At 44.4% G+C, this 25469-nt stretch overlaps 1 protein-coding gene and 1 pseudogene across 1 annotated transcript in view; both read right to left on the bottom strand.

Moving 5' to 3' along the window:
• Positions 1-7866, bottom strand: part of LOC139546939 (cytohesin-interacting protein-like) — a 142727-nt gene extending 134861 nt beyond the window's left edge. Inside the window, exon 1 of the mRNA XM_071355928.1 lies at positions 7829-7866. The gene's annotated coding sequence lies outside the window, so the exon portion shown is untranslated. The remainder of the gene's footprint in view (positions 1-7828) is intronic.
• Positions 1-25469, bottom strand: part of LOC139547125 (coiled-coil domain-containing protein 148-like) — a 51102-nt pseudogene that overhangs the window by 16478 nt on the left and 9155 nt on the right.

Genomic DNA, 25469 nt, shown 5'->3' with positions numbered 1-25469 from the left:
ACGCCATACACATGGTCTGCGGTTGGGAGACCAGTTGGACATACTGCCAAATTCTCTAAAACAACGTTGGTTGCGACTTATGGTAGAGAAATTAACATTCAATTCTCTGGCAAAAGCTCTGGTGAACATTCCTGCAGTCAGCATGCCAATTGCACAATCCCTCAAAACTTGAGACCTCTGTGGCATTGTGTTGTGTGGCAAAACTGCACAATTTAGTGTGGCCTTTTATTGTCCCCAGCATAAGGTGCACCTGTGTAATGATCATGCTGCATAATCAGCTTCTTGATATGCCACACCTGCCAGGTGGATGGATTATCTTGGCAAATGAGAAATGCTTAATAACAGGGATGTAAACAAATTTGTGCACAACATTTTCGAGAAATACGCTTTTTGTGCATATGAACATTTCTGGGATCTTTAATTTCAGCTCATGAAACATGAGACCAACACTTTACATGTTGCATTTACAGTGGGGAGAACAAGTATTTGATACACTGTCAATTTTGCAGGTTTTCCTACTTACAAAGCATGTAGAGGTCTGTACTTTTTATCATAGGTACACTTCAACTGTGAGAGATGGAATCTAAAACAAAAATCCAGAAAATCACATTGTATGATTTTTAAGTAATTAATTTGCATTTTATTGCATGACATAAGTATTTGAACACCTACCAACCAGGAAGAATTCCGGCTCTCACAGACCTGTTAGTTTTTCTTTGAGAAGCCCTCCTGTTCTCCACTCATTACCTGTATTAACTCCACCTGTTTGAACTCGTTACCTGTATAAAAGACACCTGTCCACACACTCAATCAAACAGACTCCAACCTCTCCACAATGGCCAAGACCAGAGAGCTGTGTAAGGACATCAGGGATAAAATTGTAGACCTGCACAAGGCTGGGATGGGCTACAGGACAATAGAAAAACAGCTTGGTGAGAAGGCAACAACTGTTGGCGCAATTATTAGAAAATGGAAGACGTTCAAGATGACGGTCAATCACCCTCGGTCTGGGGCTCCATGCAAGATCTCACCTCGTGGGGCATCAATGATCATGAAGAAGGTGAGGGATCAGCCCAGAACTACACGGCAGGACCTGGTCAATGACCTGAAGAGAGCTGGGACCACAATCTCAAAGAAAACCATTAGTAACACACCACGCCGTCATGGATTAAAATCCTGCAGTGCACGCAAGGTCCCCCTGCTCAAGCCAGTGCATGTCCAGGCCCGTCTGAAGTTTGCCAATGACCATCTGGATGATCCAGAGGAGGAATGGGAGAAGGTCATGTGGTCTGATGAGACAAAAATAGAGCTTTTTGGTCTAAACTCCACTCGCCGTGTTTGGAGGAAGAAGAAGGATGAGTACAACCCCAAGAACACCATCCCAACCGTGAAGCATGGAGGTGGAAACATCATTCTTTGGGGATGCTTTTCTGCAAAGGGGACAGGACGACTGCACTGTATTGAGGGAAGGATGGATTTGGCCATGTATCGCGAGATCTTGGCCAACAACCTCCTTCCCTCAGTAAGAGCATTGAAGATGGGTCGTGGCTGGGTCTTCCAGCATGACAACGACCCGAAACACACAGCCAGGGCAACTAAGGAGTGGCTCCGTAAGAAGCATTTCAAGTTCCTGGAGTGGCCTAGACAGTCTCCAGACCTGAACCCAATAGAAAATCTTTGGAGGGAGCTGAAAGTCCGTATTGCCCAGCGACAGCCCCGAAACCTGAAGGATCTGGAGAAGGTCTGTATGGAGGAGTGGGCCAAAATCCCTGCTGCAGTGTGTGCAAACCTGGTCAAGAACTACAGGAAACGTATGAACTCTGTAATTGCAAACAAAGGTTTCTGTACCAAATATTAAGTTCTGCTTTTCTGATGTATCAAATACTTATGTCATGCAATAAAATGCAAATTAAATACTTAAAAATTATACAATGTGATTTTCTGGATTTTTGTTTTAGATTCTGTCTCTCACAGTTGAAGTGTACCTATGATAAAAATGACAGACCTCTACATGCTTTGTAAGTAGGAAAACCTGCAAAATCGGCGGTGTATCAAATACTTGTTCTCCCCACTGTATATGTTTGTTCAGTGTAAGATAATGAAATTGCAAAAGTGGATTTCATCCTGATGAATATGTAAATCATTGTTCATTTAGCAAGGCTCCTGGAAACAGAGACAAAGGCTGCAGAAACAAAGCATTTGTAAGAAGGCTGACAGAATGGCAAGGGGAATCCATCTTGTGCTCTGTTCGTGTCACTGTGTCAGGATGATAAAGGCTCTGAGAAGCCAGGAGAGATTTGGCTGGAAGGAGACTTCCATCTCTGCTCCAACTCCACTCCAGCACAGAAATATACAGTATGACTATAATGGGATTCATATAAGGTAAGGTTGGTAAAGACTCTGATTAAGTTGGCAATGCGCTTGAATCATCGCACAAAATGCATGAATTCCCTCTATTACAGTCTGTGCATTGTGCACCGAGGGAGCCATCTATAGGTCATGGGCCTACGCTTTTTTTCTCTATGTGGGCCACAGATATGATTTGATCACTTTTACCATAAGGTGTTGGTGAGGCACTGATGATGTCCATCTAGTGTATGTATTTTGTTGTATCTACTGTATGGAACAGTATGTGGGCCATAGATAGGACAGGCCAAGTGATGTTATCGTCAACATGTACATGACAACAGTGCGTGGGAAGCCACATGTGTACAATGGCCAGTTACACCAGGTCATTAGGAGTTAGAACAGGTCTTAGAGCTTTGTTATCTAATCAGCTTCAATACGACTTAAACCTCCAAGCAAGCATGCTACAGACGGCTACAGAAACAAACAGAAGGTGTTCATCATTGACACGGAAACCTAATTGTGATGCCACTTCAGCAACAGTGGGGGAGTTTTTCCATGTACGCAACTCGCTTGTTGAGCGAACCAAACATTCCCTAGACAGTTACATCATGTCAGCAAGACAAGGCTGTCCTTATTAGCTTGTTAGCATTCACAGCCCATCTCCAGTGGCAGCCCAAACCGAGCGTGAGAAGCTAGCTGGCAACAGGAAGTGAGTGTCAGTAAGCTGCCTCCTTAGTGAAGACCTTCTGCACAGTCAGACAGAGCGTGCATTTGTATTTATTAAGGATCCCCATTAGCTGCTGCCAAGCCAGCAGCTACTCTTCCTGGGGTCCAGCAACATTAAGGCTGTTATATACAATAAAAAATATTACATCACATTACATTTCATGCCCTCAGGCCACTACTCTGCTACCACATTTCTGCAATACAAAATCCCATGTGTACGTGTGTGTGGAGTGCGTGTGTGTGTGTATGCGTGTGTCTGTGCTTGTGTGTGTGTGTGTGTGTGTGTGTGTGTGTGTGTGTGTCTCTTCACAGTCCCTGCTGTTCCATATGGTGTATTTGTATCCGTTTTTAAAATCAGATTCTACTGCTGGCATCAGTTACCTATTGTGGAGTAGAGTTTCATGTAGCCATGGCTCTACAGTGCATTTGGAAACTATTCAGACGTTTTCCACATTTTGTTATGTTACAGCCTTATTCTAAAATTGATAAAATTGTTTTTTTCCCTCATCAATCTACACACAATAGCCCATAATGACAAAGCAAATTTTTTGCAAAGTTATTAAAAATAAAACGCTGAAATATCACATTTACTTAAGTATTCAGACCCTTTACTCAGTACTTTGTTGAAGCACCTTTGGCAGCGATTACAGCCTCGAGTCTTCTTGGGTCTGTAATTACAAGCTTGGCACACATTTGGCAGCGTGTATTTGGAGAGTTTCTCACATTCTTCTTTGGAGATCCTCTCAAGCTTTGTCAGGTTGGATGAAGAGCGTCGCTGCACAGCTATTTTCAGGTCTCTCCAGAGATGTTCGATCGGGTTCAAGTCCGGGATCTGGCTGGGCCACTGAAGGACATTCAAAGACTTGTCCCGAAGCCACTCCTGCATTGTATTGCCTGTGTGCTTAGGGTCGTTGTCCTGTTGGAAGGTGAACCTTCGCCCCAGTCTGAGGTCTTGAACGCTCTGGAGCAGGTTTTCATCAAGAATTTCTCTGTACTTTGCTTCGTTCATCTATCCCTCGACCCTGACTAGTCTCCCAGACCCTGCCACTGAAAAACATCCCCCAGCATGATACTGCCACCACCAAGACGTGAAACTTGGCATTCAGCCCAAAGAGTTCAATCTTGGTTTCATCAGACCAGAGAATCTTGTTTCTCATGGTCTGAGTCCTTTAGGTGCCTTTTGGCAAACTCCAAGCGGGCTCTCATGTGCCTTTTACTGAGGAGTGGCTTCTGTCTGGCCACTCTACCATAAAGGCCTGATTGGTGGAGTGCTGCAGAGATGGTTGTCCTTCTGGAAGGTTCTCCCATCTCCACAGAGGAACTCTGGAGCTCTGTCAGAGTGACCATCGGGTTCTTGGTCACATCCCTGACCAAGGCCCTCCCCCGACTACTCAGTTTGGCCGGGCGGCCAGCTCTAGGAAGAGTCTTGGTGTTTCCAAACTTCTTCCGTTTAAGAATGATGGGGACCATCAATGCTGCAGAATTGTTTTGGTGTCCTTCCCCAGATCTGTGCCTCGACACAATCCTGTCTCGGAGCTCTACGGACAATTCCTTCCACCTCATGGTTTGGTTTTTGTTCTGACATCTACTGTCAACTGTGTGTTCCTTTCCAAATCATGTCCAATCAATTACATTTTCCACAGGTGGACTCCAATCAAGTTGTAGAAACATCAAGGATGATCAATGGAAACAGGGTTCACCCGAGCTCAATTTCGAGTCTCATAGCAAAGGGTCTGAATACTTACAGTGGGGAGAACAAGTATTTGATACACTGCCGATTTTGCAGGTTTTCCTACTTACAAAGCATGTAGAGGTCTGTAATTTTTATCATAGGTACACTTCAACTATGAGAGACGGAATCTAAAACAAAAATCCAGAAAATCACATTGTATGATTTTTAAGTAATTAATTTGCATTTTATTGCATGACATAAGTATTTGATACATCAGAAAAGCAGAACTTAATATTTGGTACAGAAACCTTTGTTTGCAATTACAGAGATCATACGTTTCCTGTAGTTCTTGACTAGGTTTGCACACACTGCAGCAGGGATTTTGGCCCACTCCTCCCTACAGATCTTCTCCAGATCCTTCAGGTTTCGGGGCTGTCGCTGGGCAATACGGAGTTTCAGCTCCCTCCAAAGATTTTCTATTGGGTTCAGGTCTGGAGACTGGCTAGGCCACTCCAGGACCTTGAGATGCTTCTTACGGAGCCACTCCTTAGTTGCCATGGCTGTGTGCTTCGTGTCGTTGTCATGCTGGAAGACCCAGCCACGACCCATCTTCAATGCTCTTACTGAGGGAAGGAGGTTGTTGGCCAAGATCTCGCGATACATGGCCCCATCCATCCTCCCCTCAATACGGTGCAGTCGTCCTGTCCCCTTTGCAGAAAAGCATCCCCAAAGAATGATGTTTCCACCTCCATGCTTCACGGTTGGGATGGTGTTCTTGGGGTTGTACTCATACTTCTTCTTCCTCCAAACACGGCGAGTGGAGTTAGACCAAAAAGCTATATTTTTGTCTCATCAGACCACATGACCTTCTCCCATTCCTCCTCTGGATCATCCAGATGGTCATTGGCAAACTTCAGACAGGCCTGGACATGCACTGGCTTAAGCAGGGGGACCTTGCGTGCGCTGCAGGATTTTAATCCATGACGGCGTAGTGTGTTGCTAATGGTTTTCTTTGAGACTGTGGTCCCAGCTCTCTTCAGGTCATTGACCAGGTCCTGCCGTGTAGTTCTGGGCTGATCCCTCACCTTCCTCATGATCATTGATGCCCCACGAGGTGAAATCTTGCATGGAGCCCCAGACCGAGGGTGATTGACCGTCATCTTGAACTTCTTCCATTTTCTAATAATTGCGCCAACAGTTGTTTCCTTCTCACCAAGCTGCTTGCCTATTGTCCTGTAGCCCATCCCAGCCTTGTGCAGGTCTACAATTTTATCCCTGATGTCCTTACACAGCTCTCTGGTCTTGGCCATTGTGGAGAGGTTGGAATCTGTTTGATTGAGTGTGTGGACAGGTGTCTTTTATACAGGTAACGAGTTCAAACAGGTGCAGTTAATACAGGTAATGAGTGGAGAACAGGAGGGCTTCTTAAAGAAAAACGAACAGGTCTGTGAGAGCCGGAATTCTTACTGGTTGGTAGGTGATCAAATACTTATGTCATGCAATAAAATGCAAATTAATTATTTAAAAATCATACAATGTGAGTTTCTGGATTTTTGTTTTAGATTCCGTCTCTCACAGTTGAAGTGTACCTATGATAAAAATTACAGACCTCTACATGCTTTGTAAGTAGGAAAACCTGCAAAATCGGCAGTGTATCAAATACTTGTTCTCCCCACTGTATGTAATTAAGATATTTCTGTTTTTTATATTTATAATATTTAATACATTTGCAAAAATTTCTAAAAACCTGTTTTTGTTTTGTCATTATGTGTTATTGTGTGTAGATTTCTGATTTTTTAATTTTTTTAATCCATTTTAGAATATGGCTGTAACATCAAGGGGTCTGAACTTTCCGAAGGTACTGTATGTCTGCTCTGGACTTTGGGATGGTGAAGAGACCTCTGGTGACATGTCTTGTGGGTTATGAATGGGTGCATTCAGCATGTCAGTACTTCTTTCAAAAACAAGTAGTGATGTAGTCAATCTCTCCTCTACTTTGAGTCATGAGAGATTGACATGCATATTATTAATGTTAGCTCTCGGTGTACATTTAAGGGCCAGGCGTGCTGCCCTGTTCTGAGCCAATTTGTGGCACCTGACCACATGACTGGACAGTAGTCGAGGTGCGAAAAAACTAGGGCCTGTAGGACCTGCCTTGTTGATAGGATAGATCCCAAATGGCACCCTATTCCCGATATAGTGCACTACTTTTGCCACGAGCTCTGGTCAAAATAGAGCACTATATAGAGAATAGGATGCCATTTCAGTGTGCTTCATGTACCTCTACCCTTTCTCTGAGTCGGGAGAAGATGTCCTGCTGGTGCTGGCGGTCTGTGTGGAGGGCCAGCTCCTCCTGGTGGGCCTGCCTGGCCACCTCCATCACCAGGGCTTTTCGGTCCTGCTGCCAGCTCTGGGCCACCGCACGCAGCTGGGTCAGGGTGAAGCGATGCCAGTCAAAGCTCGGCTCGTGTTCCGTCTGCAACAAGACAGCAAGGAGATGTAATTACAACTAGAACAGAACAGGAGTCTAGTTTTCTAAACCTTTATTTAACCAGGAAAAGGCTCTTGAGGTTAGAAACCACTTTTGCGAAAGGGACCTTTTGCTAGGTTTATGCAGCGATATAGCCTGTCACAACAGTGCTGTCACAAGTTTGTCGTAACATATAATATCTAACAACATACTGTATATAGCATATATGCAGCATAGCAACATGTAAGCCTGTATTCATACATTCGATTAGACTAACGTGCTAAAGCAGATATACAGAGATTACGGAGTAACAACCAGGTCTTGATATTGGCTTTAGATACGCTATATATACAAAAGTATGTGGACACCCCTTCAAATTAGTGGATTCGACTACTTCAGCCACATCATTTGCTGATAGGTGTATATAATCGAGCACACAGCCATGCAATCTCCATAGACAAACATTGGCAGTAGAATGACCTTAATGAAAAGCTCAGTGTCTTTCAATTTGGCACCATCATAGGATGCCACCTTTCCAACAAGTCAGTCCGCCGAGTGCTGAAGCGCGTAGTGCGTATAAATCATTTGTCCTCAGTTGCATTACTCACTACTGAGTTCCAAACTGCCTCTGAAAGCAATATCAGCACCACTGTTCATCGGGAGTTTATTGAAATGGGTTTCCATGGCCAATCAGCCATCACACAAGCCTAAGATCACCATACGCAATGCCAAGCGTCGGCTGGACTGGTGTAAAACTCGCCACCATTGGACTCTGGAGCAGTGGAAACACGTTCTCTGAAGTGAGAAATCACACTTCACCATCTGGCAGTCTGACAGACAAATCTGGGTTTGGCGGATGCCAGGAGAACGCTACCTGCCCGAAAGCATAGTGTCAACTGTAAAGTTTGGTGGAGGATGAATAATGGTCTGGGGATGTTTTTATGGTTCGGGCTAGGCCCCTTAGTTCCAGTGAAGGGAAATCTTAACGCTACAGCATACAATGACATTCTAGACAATTCTGTGCTTCCAACTTTATGGCCACAGTTTAGGGATGGCCTTTTTGTGTTTCAGCAAGACAATGCCCCTGTGCACAAAGCAAGGTCCATTCAGAAATGGTTTGTCGAGATTGGTGTGGAAGAACTTGAGTGGCCTTCACAGAGCCCTGACCTCAACCCCAACGAACACCTTTGGGATGAATTGGAACACCGACTGCGAGCCAGGCCTAATCGCCCAACATCAGTGCCAGATCTCAATAATGCTCTTGTGGCTGAATGGAAGCAAGTCCCTGCAGCAATGTTTCAATATCTAGTGGAAATCCTTCCCAGAAGAGTGGAGGCTGTTTTAGCAGTGACAGGGGGACCAACTCTAGTATGAGATGTCAAGCAGGTGTCCACATACTTTTGGTCATGTAGTGCACAGCTGAAGTCAGAAGTTTACATACACCTTAGCCAAATACATTTCAACTCAGTTTTTCAATTCCTGACATTTAATCCTAGTAAAAAGTCAATGTCTTAGGTAAGTTAGGATCACCACTTTATTTGAAGAATGTGAAATGTCAGAATAATAGTAGAGAGTGATTTATTTCAGCTTTTATTTCTTTCATCACATTCCCAGTGGGTCAGAAGTTTACATACACTCAATTAGTATTTGGTAGCATTGCCTTTAAATTGTTTAACTTGGGTCAAACGTTTCAGGTAGCCTTCCACAAGCCTTCCATAAGTTGGGTGAATTTTGGCCCATTCCTCCTGACAGAGCTGGTGTAACTGAGTCCGGTTCGTAGGCCTCCTTGCTCGCACACACCTTTTCAATTCTGCCCACAAATTTTCTATGGGATTGAGGTCAGGGCTTTTTGACGGGAATGCTAATACCTTGACTTTGTTGTCCTTAAGCCATTTTTCCACAACATTGGAAGTATGCTTGGGGTCATTGTCCATTTGGAAGACCCATTTACGACCAAGCTTTAACTTCCTGACTGATGTCTTGAGATGTTGCTTCAATATATCCACATAATTTTCCTTCTTAATGATGCCATCTATTTTGTGAAGTGCACCTGTCCCTCCTGCAGCAAAGCACCCCCACAAGATGCTGCTACCCCCATGCTTCACGGTTGGGATGGTGTTCTTCGGCTTGCAAGCGTCCCCCTTTTTCATCCAAACATAACGATGGTCATTATGGCCAAACAGTTCTATTTTTGTTTCATCAGACCAGAGGACATTTGTCCAAAAAGTACAATCTTTGTACCCATGTGCAGTTGCAAACCGCAGTCTGGGTTTTTTATGGCGGTTTTGGAGCAGTGGTTTCTTCCTTGCTGAGCGGCCTTTCAGGTTATGTCGATATAGGACTCGTTTTACTGTGGATATAGATACTTTTGTACCTGTTTCCTCCAGCATCTTCACAAGGTCCTTTGCTGTTGTTCTGGGATTGATTTGCACTTTTCGCACCAAATGCGTCTCCTTCCTGAGCTGTATGACGGCCGCGTGTTCCCATGGTGTTTATACTTGCGTACTATTGTTTGTACAGATGAACGTGGTACCTTCAGGCATTTGGAAATTTCTCCCAAGGATGAACCAGACTTGTGGAGGTCTACAATTATTTTGGTCTGATTTCTTTTGATTTTCCCATGATGTCAAGCAAAGAGGCACTGAGTTTGAAGGTAGGCCTTGAAATACATCCACAGGTATACCTCCAATTGACTCAAAGCTTCGAAAGCCATGACATCATTTTCTGGAATTTTCCAAGCTGTTTAAAGGCGCAGTCAACTTAGTGTATGTAAACTTCTGACCCACTGGAATTGTGATACAGAGAATTATAAGTGAAATAATCTGTCTGTAAACAATTGTTGGAAAAATTGCTTGTGTCATGCACAAAGTAGATGAACTAACAGACTTGCCAAAACTATAGTTTGTTAACAAGATATTCATGGAGTGGTTGAAAAACGAGTTTTAATGACTCCAACCTAAGTGTATGTAAACTTCCGACTTCAACTGTACGTGGTGTAAAATTGACTTTTCCCTTTATGGTAAAATGTCCCGGAGGAAACCTCTAGGGTTTTCCATGAGGGGTGTCTGTAGCTATTTATTATTGTGTCAGCGATCACACAGAGGCAGCTTCACTTGGCTACCTTATTGGAACGGAGGGAATGATGTTAATCTATGTTCTAATAGTGGCTAACTGCCGGTGTGAAGGCATTATGCGGCTGACTGGTTTTATTGAAAGTGAGTGAGCTGACAGATCTGCCAATGTAACATACGGCGCCGCGCCAGAGGCAGCCGAGCACATCTTGTTTATTAATGCACAACTTTACAACTTCAAGATGATCCATCATCCTTTTCCTTCTCTGTCCCTCTCTCTCCGTTTCTTTCTCCCTTGCTCTTTTGGAATTTGTGAGTGTGTGTGTTTCACAGTGTGTTCAGAAAGTATTCAGAATCCTTGACTTTTTACACATTTTGTTACGTTACAGCCTCATTCTAAAACTGATTAAAGAAATGTTTTCCCTCGTCAATCTACACACAATACCCCATAATGACAAAGCGACAACAGGTTTTTAGAAATGTTTGCAAATGTATTACAAATAAAAAGACAGAAATACTATATTGACATAAGTATTCAGACCCTTTGCTACGAGACTCAGAATGAAGCTCAGGCGCATCCTGTTTCCAATGATCATCCTTGAGATGTTTCTACGACTTGATTGGAGTCCACCTGTGGTAAATTCAATTGATTGGACATGATTTGGAAAGGCACACACCTGTATATATCAGGTCCCACAGTTGACAGTGCATGTCAGAGCAAAAACCAAGCCATGAGGTCGAAGGAATTGTCCGTAGAGCTCCGAGACAGGATTTTGTCGAGGCACAGATCTGGGAAAGTGTTGAAGCGCTGAAGGTCTCCAAGAACACAGTGGCCTCCATCATTCTTAAATGGAAGAAGTTTGGAACCACCAAGACTCTTCCTAGAGTTGGCCGCACGGCCAAACTGAGCAGTCGGGGAGAAGGGCCTTGGTCAGGGAGGACCAAGAACCTGATGGTCACTCTGACAGAGCTCCAGAGTTCCTCTGTGGAGATGGGAGAACCTTCCAGAAGGACAACATCTCTGCAGCACTCCACCAATAAGACCGTTATGGTAGAGTGGCCAGACGGAAGCCACTCCTCAGTGAAAGGCACATGAGAGCCCGCTTGGAGTTTGCCAAAAGGCACCTAACTCAGACCATGAGAAACAAGATTTTCTGGTCTGATGAAACCAAGATTGAACTCTTTGGCCTGAATTCCAAGCATCATGTCTGGAGGAAACCTGGCACCATCCCTACGGTGAAGCATGGTGGTGGCAGCATCAGAGAATAATGTTTTTCAGCAGCAGGGACTGGGAGACTAGTCAGGATCCTTGATGAAAACCTGCTCCATAGCGCTCAGGACCTCAGACTGAGGTGAAGGTTCACCTTCCAACAGGACAATGACCCTAAGCACACAGCCAAGACAACGCAGGAGTTGGCTTCAGGACAAGTCTTTGAATGTCCTTGAGTGGCCCAGCCAGAGCCCTCACTTGAACCCGATTGAACATCTCTGGAGAGACCTGGAAATAGCTGTGCAGCGACGCGAGAGGATCTGCAGAGAAGAATGGGAGAAACTCACCAAATATAGGTGTGCCAAGCTTGTAGCGTCATACCCAAGAAGACTCAATGCTGTAATCGCTGCCAAAGGTGCTTCAACATTATACTGAGGAAATGGTCTGAATACTTACATAAATGTGATATTTAATTTTTTTAATTTTAATACATTTGCAAAAAATTCTAAAAACCTGTTTTTGCTTTGTCATTATGGGGTAGTGTGTGTAGATTGATGAGGGGAAAAACAATTTAATACATCTTTGAATAAGCCTGTAACATAACAAAATGTGGAAAAAGTCAAGGGGTCTGAATACTTTCCGAATGCACTGTATATGCTTTCCTATGTGTTCATGTGTGTGCATGTGCATGCGTGTGTGTGTGTGCATGCGTGTGTGTGCGTGTGCTCATGTTCTGTAAGGATTCTTAAAGCTGTGCAGCAGTATTAGTTCAGCTGCTGACTGACAAATCCGTGCAGAGCCCCAGCCATCACTGCGAGGGCTGAGCAGCCGTACCATGTTGGAAAGAATAATTTGATGGAAAGGCAGATCCATTAAAGAACCTAAATTAATTCCGTAAATGCCAAGGAACATCATGGGGTAGCTCCATTGAATTTTAATAGCAGACAATTGGCTTCTCACTTTTCATTCGCAGTGACATATGACAAAGAAACCATGACCATTCGAAATGGAAACATTCACCAGCTAGTTCCACCAGGGGGCATAGTGCACTCTGTCAAATGGATGGCAAACCTCAGCATCCCTCTGATCCAGGGATGGGCAACTCCAGTCCTCAGGTGCTGGAGTGAAGTTACTTTTTCCCTGTCCCTAGCAAACACAGCTGATTTAAAAGAATAGCATTTTAAACTGAAGATCATGATTAGTTGATTATTGGAGTCAGGTGTGTTTGCTGGGGAAAAAGTGTGACACCAATCAGTTCCCAGAGGGTTGGAGTTGCCCGTCCCTGATAATCATCATATGACAATGGATTTAAAAACACCTACAATATTTGCATATCAATCAGCGGGGTCATGCATCCCAAAAATCTGAGGGGCACAAAGTACATGAGGATGCCTGGGCTCCCGCTCCGGAAGTTGGAGAATTTAGCATTTTTCAAACACATGAAACAGCTTTTTCCTGCAGTAATCATTATGCTTATAGAAATCAAAGGAGGAAGGGAACCGCTTCTAAGGTACACAATAGTACTTTTTTTGTAGACAGAAGGTGCTCTTTGGTAAAAGGGGTAAATAAAAAGAAAGGAGAACCAAGGCACTCTTCATATAACTAATTCAAATGTTAAATGGAAACATGGCCTTCGGCTGCATGGCCTTCGTCAGGGAGTACAAAGATATGATAATACGATGTCCTCTTTTGAACAACATTTTCCAACCAACCCTGATTTGAAGAGGGGGTTGTTTACAGAATTCATTGGACCACACCTAGTAAGCAATACTATACACATTAAAAAGTTAAATACTTGTAGATATGTTTTCAAAATGCAAATCAAGGCTAGAAGCATCAGAACCCCTGTGTATTTTTCTGCATAACTAAGCATACGTTTTGAGCTGTCTGTATCCTTTTTTAGGTTTTTAGGTTTTATTTATTCGCACCAAAGAAAGTAACTGAAAGACAAAACAGTACAGATTTTTTTTTAAACAGGTAAAAACAGTGAAAACCACACCACAAATATATGTTAAAAAAAATAAAGTTTGTTCAATCAGTTAAACAAAACATATGCATCATAATTTAATTGTACATGACATACTCCGTATATAAGAAAAACCGTGTGTGTGTGTGAGAGAGAGAGAGAGAGTTAGGCTACATGGAGGTGATTATTGGGTAGTTTGATTCATCAGGCTGACCCCCAGTCTTCGCTTGAAGTTATTGAGGGATGATGATGTTTTGGCAATGTGAAGATAAGAATTCCAGAGTATGGTACCTCTGTATCTGACAGAGAATTGACTATGTGAGGTGTGGCAGTGGGGAGGGTGAAGAGTATTACAGTGTCTTGTGTTATATAGATGGATTTCAGAATGAACCTGGAAGAATCCATTGAAAGGTAAACTGTCTGGGAGGTATGACTATTTGTAGATGAAAGTACATAATTAGTGTACATTAACGTCGTAAATAGACAAGATATTGAGTTTCTTAAACGAAGGTGCAGATGGAGCCAGATAATTAGGTGGCTAGTCTTGTAAATGTATTTTGTATGATGAGTAATTTGAGTAGGTAGGAGGCATGTGAACTGGCCCAGACAATATTACAGTAAATTAGTTATGGGTAAATTAAGCTATAGTATAGAGTTAGGAAGCAAGCCTGATGAACCAAACCACTAATCTGTCTGATACCAACAGATTTCCTCACTTTGCTACAGACACATTGAATAGGATCTTTCCAGGATAACGTTTTAGTCAATCAGAACTCTGAGGACTGAGTAAAATCTGGGTAAAAGATTGAAAGGAATGTGAGTCTTATTCAGTACATTTAGTTTTTGCTTGCTTTTTCTAGAGTCTACCAACCTTGCCAGCAGGCATGCCAGCTAAGATAGTTAGACAAGCTAGCTACTCTAACTTGATTGATATCCTGAAATGGCTTCTTGGTAGCTAGTTATGAGGTTGGGATATTGGGAACCTATCTGGGCTAGCTAAAGCCTACTTCATAAAATTGCTAGGTGGCCAGTAGGATTACAGAGAAACAGCAACAACAACATGATCCATTATGGGCATGACGCCTCTGATGTCAAAGTGCCTCTGCGTGTCCATTGGTGGGGACAGGGACAGTGGCCGGAAAGTGCAACTTGATTAGAGGTCAAGGTAGAAGTGATTGTTAGAATTGAACATAAGTGCACTGTTTAAGTGTCCAGATAGCCGATTAATTCAGAAGAAAGTGCAGAACCAGGTCTAGGTTCAAACGTATTTGATAGAGCAACCACACCTCTGGTAAAGTGTGCTACAGAGGAAACAAAACGGTACTAAACAGGTAATAATATCAGAGCTTTGACTGGGCTGTTGGACAGAACATCAGCTTTGACCGTTCCATTTATCTCCTACTGCTCTGGTTTGATCAAACAATACTCCCTTACCTCTCCTCAAGTTGTGAATGAATTGCAGATGATGGACAATAGCTTACAATCATCCCCATAAAAAACTCCCCAAAGTAATTCATGCAGACGGAATGGGAGAGTGGTTGAACAAAGCCCTGTTGACCCTGGTACAATGACAACCATCTTCCACTCTGATTTTCAACTAGCGAACTGTAGCCAAAAGCTAAGTAGTAAGTAGTTTTGGTTATATGACTTCTCTAATCCTCATGTTCACAATTAGGCTTTACAATGACCACATATGTCTATGGATGAGCTCAGGGAATTATGTTTTCCAACAACAAACACACAGGGAAAATGTGGCAACAACACAGCTGCGATGCAGTAAAAAATGGACGTGATTCATTTTGTGTCTAATGGAGTATGAGGAACACACATTTCTATTATCACTGTGTGCTATGTGAATAAAACTGTTTGTACCATTCACTGTTTGTGTGTATTGTGAGAGTAAAAGCATGTTTCTACCACTCACGGTCTATGTATTTCGAGAATAAAACTATGTTGAAATAACTGAGATATACTGTCTGTTGATCTTGTTTTTCATTTTCAACTTTGAGGAATACGTTTCACCACGGGACATCAATTTGAGATCAAAGTGAGAGTTTGGCAACGCAAACATTGCTTGAGGAAAGAAGACTGCCTTTTTCGTACCAAACTTCACAACAATGAGGTTTGCAATTTTGCTCAAGGGACTGATTACCAATAAGAATTGAGCCAACCTAATTGTGACTAATAGCCGTACTCGGCGCAGTCTGCGCTCCATTGACTCTGGCTCTGTTTGTGTCGAGTTGGAAGATGAGAAAGGGAGAGCGCAGGAGGAAATGGCTAGATCTATCTCATCACAGCCACTTGAGGCTGAATGTGGCCCTAAGTGTAGCATCCAGCTGGAACAGATATGAGGACAGGTCTGGAAGAGGAGAGGAGCTCCCTGGCGGTTGTCATGGAGACGGGGGAGCGGAGGCAATAGTGTGAGGGGGGGGGGCTGAGATGTGTCCACATAGGGTGACACGGCGCATCCTGCAGCCTGCCAAGCTCATAATTCACTGACCAGGGAGATGAAGAGTAGAGACAGAGAGTCTTAGAGCTCTGGAAGAGGATGTGTGTAGATAGACAGAGAGAGGCCGATATTCAGTCAATTGTAGATAGTGGATTTTGATTGCATTTGATTTGAGTGCATTTGATTGAATACCAGCCAGAGTTTCCTTATGGGTGGGTGAGTTATTTTCCAATGCGCTGTGTGCACTGGGTGTGCGCTTGGTATGTGTGCATGTAAAGGGGTGTGATGACAAATCACTTTGCTGGACTGCGTCCTAAGTGGCACCCTATTCAAATCAAATCAAATTCTATTGGTCACATACACATGGTTAGCAGATGTTAATGCGAGTGTAGCGAAATGCTTGTGCTCCTTGTTCCAACCATGCAGTAATATCTAACATGTAATCTGACAATTTCACAACAACTACCTTATACACACAAGTGTAAAGGAATTAATAAGAATATGTACATATAAATATATGGATGAGCGATGGCCGTGCGGCATAGGCAAGATGCAGTAGATGGTATAGAGTACAGTATATATATATGAGATGAGTAATGTAGGATATATAAAGTGGCATTGTTTAAAGTGACTAGTGATACATTTATTACATCCAATTTTTTATTATTAAAGCGGCTAGAGCTTTGAGTCAGTATGTTGGCAGCTGCCACTCAATGTTAGTGATGGCTGTTTAACAGTCTGATGGCCTTGAGATAGAAGCTGTTTTTCAGTCTCTCGGTCCCAGCTTTGATGCACCTGTACCGACCTCGCCTTCTGGATGATAGCGGGGTGAACAGGCAGTGGCTCGGTTGGTTGTTGTCTTTGATGATCTTTTTGGCCTTCCTGTGATATCGGGTGCTGTAGGTGTCCTGGAGGGCAGGTAGTTGGCCCCGGTGATGCGTTGTGCAGACCTCACTACCCTCTGGAGAGCCTTACGGTTGTGAGCGGAGCAGTTGCCGTACCTGGCGGTGATACAGCCTGACAGGATGCTCTCGATTGTGCATCTGTAAAAGTTGGTGAGTGTTTTCGGTGACAAGCCAAATTTCTTCAGCCTCCTGAGGTTGAAGAGGCACTGTTGAACCTTCTTCACCACGATATCTGTGTGGGTGGACCATTTCAGTTTGTCCGTGATGTGTACGCCGAGGAACTTAAAACTTTCCACCTTCTCCACTACTGTCCCGTCGATATGGATAGGGGGGTGCACCCTCTGTTGTTTCCTGAAGTCCACGATCACCTCCTTTGTTTTGTTGACGTTGAGTGCGAAGTTATTTTCCTGACAGCACACTCCGAGGGCCCTCACCTCCTTCCCTGTAGGCCGTCTCGTCGTTATTGGTAATCAAGCCTATCACTGTAGTGTCGTCTGCAAACTTGATGATTGAGTTGGAGGCATGCATGGCCACACGGTCATGGGTGAACAGGGAGTACAGGAGAGGGCTAAGAACGCACCCTTGTGGGGCCCCAGTGTTGAGGATCAGCGGGGTGGAGATGTTGTTTTCTACCCTCACCACCTGGGGGCGGCCTGTCAGAAAGTCCAGGACCCAGTTGCACAGGGCGGGGTCGAGACCCAGGGTCTCGAGCTTAATTGCGTGTTAGGAGGGTACCATGGTGTTAAATGCTAAGCTGTAGTCGATGAACATACATAGGTATTCCTCTTGTCCAGATGGGTTAGGGCAGTGTGCATTGTGATTGCGATTGCGTCGTCTGTGGACCTATTGGGGCGGTAAACAAATTGGAGTGGGTCTAGGGTGTCAGGTAGGTTGGAGGTGATATGACCCTTGACCCTCTCAAAGCACTTAATGATGATGGAAGTGAGTGTTACGGGGCGATAGTCATTTAGCTCAGTTACTTTAGCTTTCTTGGGAACAGGAACAATGGTGGCCCTCTTGAAGCATGTGGGAATAGCAGACTAGGATAGGGTTTGATTGAATATGTCCGTAAACACACCAGCCAGTTGGTCTGCGCATGCTCTGAGGACGCGGTTAGGGATGCCGTCTGGGCCGGCAGCCTTGTGAGGGTTAACACGTTTAAATGTTTTACTCACGTTGGTCGCGGTGAAGGAGAGCCCGCAGGTTTTGGTTTTGGGCCGTGTCAGTGGCACTGTATTGTCCTCAAAGCGAGCAAAGAAGTTGTTTAGTATGTCTGGGAGCAAGACGTCGGTGTCCATGACAATGCTTGTTTTCTTTTTGTAAACCGTGATTGACTGTTGCCCCTGCCACATACCTCTCGTGTCTGAGCCGTTGAATTGCGTCTCTACTTTGTCTCTATACTGATGCTTTGCTTGTTTGATTGCCTTGCGGAGGGAATAGCTACACTGTTTGTATTCGGTAATGTTTTCGGTCGCCTTGCCATGATTAAAAGCAGTGGTTTGCACTTTCAGTTTTGCGCGAATGCTGCCATCAATCCACGGTTTCTGGTTGGGGAAGGTTTTAACAGTCACCATGGGTACAACATCACCGATGCACTTGCTAATAAACTCGCTCACCGAATCAGCGTATACATCAATGTTGTTGTCTGAGGCTATCCGGAACATATCCCAGTCCACGTGATCGAAGCAATCTTGAAGCGTGGAATCCGATTGGTCAGACCAGCGTTGAACAGACCTGAAAACGGCGTTTCCTGTTTTAGTTTCTGTCTATAGGCTGGGAGCAACAAAATGGAGTCGTGGTCAGATTTGCCGAAAGGAGGGCGAGGGAGGGTTTTGTATGCGTCGCGGAAGTTAGAGTAGCAATGATCCAGAATGCTGCCAGCCCTGGTAGCACATTCGATATGCTGATAAAATTTAGGGAGCCTTGTTTTCAGATTAGCTTTGTTAAAATCCCCAGCTACAATAAATGCAGCCTCAGGATATGTGGTTTCCGGTTTACATAGAGTCCAATGAAGTTCTTTCAGGGCCGTCAAGGTGTCTGCTTGGGGGGGGATATACACGGCTGTGATTATAATCGAAGAGAATTCTCTTGGTAGATAATGCGGTCGGCATTTCATTGTCAGGAATTCTAGGTCAGGTGAACAAAAAGACTTCCTGTATGTTGTTATGATCACACCACGACTCGTTAATCATAAGGCATATACCCCCGCCCTTCTTCTTATTCCTATTCCCTTTATAGTGCACTATAGTGTATATATTGAGTATACCAAATATTAGGAACACCTTCCTGTTGAGTTGCACCCCCCCCCTTGCCCTCAGAACAGCCTCAATTTGTCCTTTGGGTGGTGGACCATTCTTGATACACACGGGAAACTGTTGAGCATGAAAAATCCAGTAGCGTTGCAGTTTTTGACACAAATCGGTACGCCTGGCACCTACTACCATACCCTGTTCAAAGGCACTTAAATCTTTTGTCTTGCCCATTCACCCTCTGAATGGCACACATACACAATCCATGTCTAAATTGTCTCAAGGCTTAAAAATCTTTCTTTAACCTGTCTCCTCCCCTTCATCTACACACGTGGATTTAACAAGTGACATCAATAAGGGATCATAGCTTTCACCTGGATTCACCTGGTCAGTCTATGTCATGGAAAGAGCAGGTTCTTAATGTTTTGTACACTCAGTGTATATAGAGTATACTTTTGATCAGGGCCCAAAGGGTGCCATTTGGGACGCATAAATAGAAAATCAAGAGTGGTTACTGTTGTATAATGACCAGCTCCTGTCTGAATCTGTAGGAGAACAGTCATTAAATCAAATAGATTCAAATGTATTTATAAAGCCCTTCGTACATCAGCTGATATCTCAAAGTGTAGTACAGAAACCCAGCCTAAAACCCCAAACAGCAAGCAATGCAGGCGTAGAAGCACGGTGGCTAGGAAAAACTCCCTAGAAAGGCCAGAACCTAGGAAGAAACCTAGAGAGGAACCAGGCTATGAGGGGTGGCCAGTCCTCTTCTGGCTGTGCCGGGCGGAGATTATAACAGAACATGGCAGCATGTCCATGTACAGGGCTCTGTGGTTGTGCAGGTCATCAGGGTACTGGCTCACAGTCATCTGGAAGCGCAGATGGTCATCTGCCAACCAGCCACAGAACCTGGAACAGTTTGGACAGAGAGCAAAGAGAAACATGTCCGGATCACCCGCTGCAGACACAACAAAACACATGCTGAGAATTTCTGTACAATGACAACCACTCTTAATGTCTCATTCCTGGCAACATTACATTTTCACCAAAGAACATCTGTCTGTATGATGAAGATCTGAGGCTTTCTTTTGTGTGTGTGTGTGTGTGTGTGTGTGTGTGTGTGTGTGTGTGTGTGTGTGTGTGTGTGTGTGTGTGTGTGTGTGTGTGTGTGTGTGTGTGTGTGTGTGTGTGTGTGTGTGTGTGTGTGTGTGTGTGTGTGTGAGTGTGTGTGTGTGTGTGTGAGTGTGTGTGTGTGTGTAGCTGTGTTTAGCAACAATGGAAATGAATATCAAGGTATTAGTAGATTAGTAATCAACCTCTCGGTGTGTTAGACTCAACATGTTCAACGGCCCGCCTCCCTGGAGAGAGTAAAATCATGCACTTATATGCTCTACACACATTGTATGCTGTAGGGGGGAGAGAATTCACCAGATATGCTATTCACTAGAATCTACATATGCTCTATGCACCAAGCTGACTTTCTCATCTTTTATCAACATCCACACTCTATTGTCTTGTCATACGGCAGGATCTCTCTGCATAAAAACCAGAGCTTTGCTTTGATTCGTTTTGAGCAAGATATCAATTCAAAATGGTGGACTCTCAATCACCCCGTCGCACACTGTATCCTCTCAAGAGGAGCTACAGCCTTCAGGCAAAGACCACCGTAGTTGTGATCAGTCAGTTCTTTTACCTATCCAGTGCTTTTACCTATCCAGTCCTTGTAGGCGGTTCTGTATACTCTGCAGTCTGGACTGGTACTTCTCAGACGGGAACTCTGGATTAAGGAGGCTGTCAGTTCAGGGTAGGGGCACTCTGAATACAAAACCTCCTCTGGAACCTGGTCTACCTCAGCCAGACAGTCGGCAGTTTTGGTGGGACAGTTCTGGAAGGATTATCTGGTTATGCCTTTTGAAAGACATATAATACTTGGTGGCAACACAATCAAGAGAGATAGAATTATGCAACCTTAATGGTGAGTGACCTATGTACCTCCACTCCCAGAAACAGGGTCTCTTCCTCTATGGCCAGATACACTTTGCGAAGTTTTTCAATGATGTCTTCCTGCTGGTCCTTCACACAGTTGACCTGTGAGTGTGTCTTGAATATCTTCAGACTTACAGACTGTGACCTCACAGGCTCTAACAGAATGAATTGTTGAACACAAACTCAGTTTCAAGGAGTTATTAATTCAGTTCTCTTTCCTCCTCTACATCCGAGAATTAACAGTCTGCCATCCTTCTCTGACATCCATCATGATATAGAGAGCTCTGTATCTGATGAAATTTAGTGAGAGGAAATGAAAATGTATGTCTCTGTTAGAGTACAGAACCCACAGAAATTGAATGGTGAAATTGAATTTTCCCCTGTAGTTTTTCTTAATTTTCTACTTGGGTGGACAAATACAGTGAATCCTACAATTAGAGCAATTCACTGACGGCATGTTATCGGTAGTCATACCCTCTTTCTGTTTCTAACAGGTTAGATTTTTGATGCCACTCAGAGGGAGGAAACTCAGGAAAGCCCCTAAATAAGATCTGGTGCAACCAATTACCCTCAGAAGTCACATAATTAGTTAAATAAAGTCCACCTGTGTGCAATCTAAGTGTCACCTGATCTGTCACATGATCTCAGTATATATACACCTGTTCTGAAGGGCAGATTCTGCAACACCACTAAGCAAGGGGCACCACCAAGCAAGCCACACTATGAAGACCAAGGAGCTCTCAAAACAGGTCAGGGACAATGTTGTGGAGAAGTACAGATCAGGGTTGGATTATAAAAAAATATCCAGAACTTTGAACATCCCACAGAGCACCATTAAATCCATTATTAAAAAATGAAAAGAATATGGCACCACAACAAACCTGTCAAGAGAGGGCCGCCCACCAAAACTCACAGACCAGGCAAAGAGGGCATTAATCAGAGAGGCAACAAAGAGACCAAAGATAACCCTGAAGAAGCTGCAAAGCTCCACAGCGGAGATTGGAGTATCTGTCCATAGGACCACTTTAAGCCGTACACTCCACAGAGCTGGGCTTTACGGAAGAGTGGCCAGAATTTTTTTTTTAAAGCAAACATGTTTGGTGTTCACCAAAAGGCATGTGGGAGACTCCCCAAACATATGAAAGAAGGTACTCTGGTCAGATAAGACAAAAAGTGAGCTTTTTGGCCATCAAGGAAAATGCTATGTCTGGTGCAAACCCAACACCTCTCATCACCCCAAGAACACCAAGCATGGTGGTGGCAGCATCATGCTGTGGGATTGTTTATCATCGGCAGGGACTGGGAAACTGGTCAGAATTTAAGGAATTATGGATGGCGCTAAATACAGGGAAATTCTTGAGGGAAACCTGTTTCAGTCTTCCAGAAATTTGAGACTGGGACGAAGGTTCACCTTCCAGCAGGACAATGACCCTAAGCATACTGCTAAAGCAACACTCGAGGGGTTTAAGGGGAAACATTTAAACATCTTGGAATGGCCTAGCCAAAAAATGGCCTAGCATAAAAAATGGCCTAGCATAAAAATGCATTTTAATTCCAGGTTTTAAGGCAACAAAATAGGAATAATGCCAAGGGGGTGAATACTTTTGCAAGCCACTGTATATGTATAGAAGAGAGTGGTGGTGAGGTCATTTTCGGTCACCTTCTGAAGCAGTAATGCAGTGCAGTATGTCTCAGACAGGCCATTAGGGACTCACAGATTGCCTCCCAAATGGCACCCTATTCCCTATACAGTGCACTACTTTTGACCAGAGCCCTATGGGTCCTTGTCAAAAGTAGTGCACTATAGTGAATAGGGTGCCATTTGAGACGTAACCACTGTTTTAAAGCCAGACAAAACTTCTCAAACCTTCCCTCCAAACAAATTCCTCTGACGCACAAACAAGTATGGAATCGTAATTAAGTGTTTTAAGGGAATGGTATTTAGCATGGTGGGTCACTTAGTACAAGAAGCATGCAGGCGGCTAGAGAGAGGAGAGTAGGCAGTAGCTCCATTATGGTGAGGCTCTCAGGTGGGCAGGACTGAGTGGGGGGGACAGCAGGGGCTGGATGAAAGAGAAGATGAGTGGGGGATGGAGGTACGCCAGAGACTGACTCACTCACACAGGGGCAGGCAGGCAAGCAGACAAAATGGCTGGCAGTGGATTCCTCATCCCCCTATATGGCCCACTTTCAAAGACATCCCTTCTCCTGCCTGCTCTTAATCCCACCATTCGCTCCCTGAGAATGAAAAAGCCTCCAGGAGTCAAAAGGAGAATTAACTAAAGAGAGGTGACTTACGTAGCGAGGAGTTCGAACAAACACCAGATTCATGAGGAATGAATGCTGTATTGTGTGCAACCAGAGGACTTTTGGTAGGATCTAGGTAGGATCTGCAAAGTACGGCCTATTATTTTGGTACCTGTAGAGATTGAATGCCTTAAGATTCATCGCAGTATATTGTGTGGAATTAAAAAACAGATCCACAGTTTTCACAAACAAAGTCAAGGCCTCCACTTTCATATGGAGAAAAATAAGTTCCTCTGCAGCTTTCTGAAACAGTGGGCACAGAGCCCCTCAGCTCCTCTCTCAGGTCATGGGATGCGTCCCAAATGGCACCCTATCCCCAGAGCCCTGGTCAAATGTAGTGCACTACACAGGGAATAGGGTGCCATTTGGGACGCGTCCGTGTCGTTACCTACCTGCTGGAGTACCTGCTCTCAGTCTGCCGGCTGAGGAAGCTGGTGGTGTTGCTGGTGTTGGACTTCACTCAGTCTGTACTGCAAGTCCTCCGTCAGCTGCCAGATGGGCTCCACAGTGGTACACCTGAACGCCTCCCGCTCACTCTCCAGAAACAGCTCTAATGAGACACCCACCCACACACACACACACACACACACACACACACACACACACACACACACACACACACACACACACACACACACACACACACACACACACACACACACACACACACACACACACACACACACACACACACACACACACAGTATGGTATTGTCTCACTCAATAGGGACTGGAACAGAATCTACACACTAAGGACTGAGAGGGGTACCGTGGTCCAGTAGCTCATAGAGGATGCCCATGTCTGTTCTACTGGCCAGACCATTTGGTCCCAGACATCCTTGCAGCTCAGCTTCAGCCTTTTCCCTGCTGCATGGAAAGAGAGCAAAGGGAATTCCATTAAGCATACATCATACTGTACCAAGCACTACTGAACACAGACTGCTTCTCAAATGGCAACCTATTCCCTATGTAGTGCACTACTTTGACCAGGGCCCATAGGGAAAAGGTTGCCATTTGGGACGCATCAATACAGTGTTCCGAACATGCTCATCCATTAGTCCCAGCTAAAATATAATGGGATTGTAACTATAGAAACAAACTTTTTCTCCCTTCTCTTATATCACCTTCACGCTAATGAATCCAGTGGCTATGTGCGGTTGCCGTGGTGCGGTCGGTCAATCTGTGTGTCTGTCTTCAGAGAAGGCTCATTACAGAAACCCACGCTTGTGTACACCATTAACCTTGGATCGCACCGACACAGTCATTACCCCGAGAACAGCCTACACCCCAGAGCTAGCGCTGCCCTTCTCACTTCACAACGCATGACACCAGCGCATGACACCAGCGGGCCGCGGCAGCCCAATGCTTCCTCTGCTTCTGCCTCATCATCACACCAGGGAGAGTTCATTTTACAATGCATCAGAAGCTAGCTAGCACCCTCCACTGAGCTACCCATTCCATCTCTCTCTTTCTTTCTTTCTTTCTTTCTTTCTTTCTCTCTCTCTCTCTCTTTCTTTCTTTGTCTGTCTTCTTTGGTCACGGAAAGCCATTTCAAATCACCCATCTCTCATTTTACTGGGGCTTATTTTAGTTTCGAGCAGTGCTTGCCAGAACTGAATGTGGCTGAGTAGGGTGGGTAGTAGGCTACAGACTACAATACAGTATATGGTGTAGTGGTTCATGGTAATGTGTGCTGGGAGGGGTTTCTTATCCTGCATTGACTAGTCTGCTGTTCTCTCTGCTCCATACCTGTCTGGGCTGCCTCAGTAGGGAGCTCTTTTTGGTCTCCTTGGCTGCACGGAGAGCCCTCTTCACCTGAAAGACAGCTCTTAAATCAGCCAACAGCTACCTGTGGAACACTGTGGTCATTATAAATCCTCTCTCACAAGTTTATGATAACATGATCACATTATGGTAGCATTAGCATGTAATCGCTGATATCATTATGACCAATCATGACCAAGGCATAGACTGTAATCATGGAAGATTATGTCCGCATCCCAAAAGTCGCAGCCTAAATTCACTTTATGTTCTTTTGACCAGGACCTATGGGTAAAAGTAGTGCACTATGTAGGGGATAGGGTGCCATTTGGGACTCGGACTATGAGT

Source organism: Salvelinus alpinus, chromosome 20 (assembly GCF_045679555.1).
Source record: "Salvelinus alpinus chromosome 20, SLU_Salpinus.1, whole genome shotgun sequence".
NCBI classification, from domain to species: Eukaryota; Metazoa; Chordata; class Actinopteri; order Salmoniformes; family Salmonidae; genus Salvelinus; species Salvelinus alpinus.
The sequence above is the reverse complement of the archived record's forward strand: the minus strand, read 5'-3'. Positions and strand labels throughout refer to the sequence as shown.